This window comes from Anarrhichthys ocellatus, unplaced genomic scaffold (genome assembly GCF_004355925.1).
Source record: "Anarrhichthys ocellatus isolate YVR2014 unplaced genomic scaffold, GSC_Weel_1.0 scaffold2, whole genome shotgun sequence".
NCBI classification, from domain to species: Eukaryota; Metazoa; Chordata; class Actinopteri; order Perciformes; family Anarhichadidae; genus Anarrhichthys; species Anarrhichthys ocellatus.
Window position 1 is genome coordinate 2,987,361 of NW_022280032.1, and position 2,655 is coordinate 2,990,015.

The window sequence follows — 2,655 nt, forward strand, 5'->3', positions numbered from 1 at the left end:
CCCCCCCCCCCCCCCCCCCCCCCCCCCCACTCACCCAACCCCCTCCTGCTCGGATTGTTTTTCAGACAGACACTCTCACTTACAAGAGAGGGGGGAGGAAGTTTGGGGGGTGGGGGTCTATAAATTGTCCTGCCACAGTCCAAACAATTAAACAACTTGTTGGAAATTGTGATTTACTGCGCTGGCCCGCGTGGGCAGGTCCAAACTGGCAACTTGAAGATCTGTCAAGTCGGGCAATTATAACTCTGAATAGCGGAGTGATTTGATGCGCAAACCAAAAAAAACAAAAAAGTGTGGATGCGTAAAACAATTAAAACTGATGCTGGGAAATTGCGCAAAAACTCCAAACCAAGTTGCCAAATCAGAGGAACAATTGTGCGTTTCCTCTTCAGCGGTTTCCAGACTCATTTTGTGATCTCTCTCTCTCTCTCTCTCTCTCTCTCTCTCTCTCTCTCTCTCTCTCGCTCTCTCTCTCTCGCTCTCGCTCTGTTTCTCTAAAATCTCCTTATCTGCAGGCGAGCAGCGGCTTATCTGAGAGGTGTAGCGTGGCGCTAAATACGGGGAACACCCTGAAGTGGCTCTATCGGTCACTTCCAGGTCCGTCGTCGTGCGCCTTGTCCTCCCGTACCCCCTGTCGCATCCTCATTGTCCGAGCTTCAGACTCCTGACTCCGGACAAAATAAATAAAAACTGTACCTGCGTGCATGGCTCAAGTTCACGCGACCACAACGTAACTTCATGCACAATCAGCGCGGCCTGTCACTCTATCAGGCTGCACAACTCACAAGTGAAATTCACAATTTTTTAGCACCCAAGTTAAGACTCGCCTTGCAAACTTTTAACGATCTAACGTAAAGAAAGGCAACTGGAAATCATGATGGAGGAGAGTAAAAAAAAAGGAGACTTACACATTTATTTCTCAACTCTGTGGCCGTGCTGGGACACCGTCCTGTTGTCCCTCTGTATTGTCTCCTAATGGGTCCGTTTTAGGACTCCGAGTCTATTTTAATTTGTGACTCGCGCATTCGTCTGGGGTCAGGCGCTGTGACCTCTGAAGGGAAAGTTAACTTTGGCCCTAATGACGCACCACTTTTTTTCTCTATGTTATTTCTCTCTGTTATATTCCAGCACATGAAACACATGGTGCAGCCTGTCCGGACAGAAGGCTACCGCTGTGTGGCCGAAGAAGAAACTACTGGAAGTATCATCTCAAAGACTCCAGTGGGTCCGGATGGGATGACTTCAGGAGCCCTCCGATTTCTTGAAACAATTTTTTTAAAGAAAAGTGCTTGAAAATTAAAGCTTTTAAAGGTCTTTAATTTGTTATTAATGAGCTTTTGTGTACATGCTTCAGAGACTCTTTTTAAATGTCTCTTAATGGGTTCTGAGTCCGTAGAACCATTTTCTGATGGAACAGAACCGCTCAACCATTTCTGCTGACAGGGATGGAGTGAGTAAGTTAAACTGACGTTTCTGCTTTTTCTTGCACAATATAGTTGCATCTGTTGTGGCAAAAATTTACCGAGTATATTTAATTTGGAAGTAAACACCTCACCAGCTGAAACTTGGAGGATTAAAAAAAAAGAAGATAGAACTGCATATTCATTAACATGTGTTTGGAGGTCACATTTCACATCTGTGTGGTTTGCCGGAGCACAAATTTCATGATACAATTGTATTTCTTTTAAGCACCTCATCAGCTCCAACATGAGTCTCAGTGGATGAAAGTGGGGCAAAATCACAGCCACGCGGTTTTGGTGTGTTTATAATAAGCTTAATTCTGGATATTTTAAGGGGGAATAACTGATATATCATGTGCACGTGTGTCGTTGATTACAACTAATAATAACAATAATTGACAGTTAACTCGTGCCAGTCGTTTTTAAAATTGGTTATTATTTGGTCCTTTCTGAGAGTAAGTTAAAACATTCATAAATTACTTATAATTACTTATTTTAGTTTGTTTTGCTCAACAACACCTTAAAAACTTTTCTAAACAAAAAAAAAGAGAAATGTCATCTGTGAGTTCGTTTTTGCAGGTCACGTAGGGTCTAATCACGGTCCAATTTGCAGGTTTAAAGACCCGATACGCCACAAATCCTCTGCTGTCATCGCTGCTTGTTGTGCAGCAGAGATAACCGGAGTGCGCACCGACTTTCACAAACACGAGCAGCGCAGGAGGACGCGCCGGTCCACACTGATGCAACAGGACGTCTCTTACCTGGATTCACTTACTCGGCATTCGCTGCGTGTTTTTCGGCAAAACTTGGGAGATCGTTGCTGGCGATGATGAAGAGTTTCAGCGTCGAGACCAAAAACAAGAGCAGTCAGTTGGAACAGCCTTCAGATCCCGTGCGTAAAGTCACCATCGTTGGAGCGTGTCTGGGACTTCAGTAACTCCTCTGTTTGCGCTCCGCTCGGGATCAGAAAGTAGAATAAAACGCTTCGGCGTCGTCGTCAGGAGTACTGAGCCCGAGGAGCTGTCATTAGGAGGATCTATTTTTAAAAACAAAAAAGTATTTTAAGTTATTTCCCGTCCGGCACTGTGTGGAGGTTAAGTGAGAGTGCGGGGCAGTGTCGGGTAGAGAGGCAGATGCAAGATAACCCCTCCTCTCTCTCTCTCTCTCTCTCTCTCTCTCTCTCTCTCTCTCTCTC

The 2,655-nt window shown here is 45.0% G+C and overlaps 1 protein-coding gene across 4 annotated transcripts in view; it reads right to left on the reverse strand.

The window, feature by feature from the left end:
- Window positions 1-2,569, reverse strand: part of LOC116394626 (transcription factor SOX-6-like) — a 104,090-nt gene extending 101,521 nt beyond the window's left edge. For 3 of the 4 annotated variants that reach the window (XM_031867880.1, XM_031867889.1, XM_031867863.1), the window contains exon 1: window positions 2,222-2,569. The gene's annotated coding sequence lies outside the window, so the exon portion shown is untranslated. The remainder of the gene's footprint in view (window positions 1-2,221) is intronic. The other variant, XM_031867871.1, reaches the window with a different exon arrangement.
- Between the last annotated feature and the right edge of the window lie 86 nt (window positions 2,570-2,655).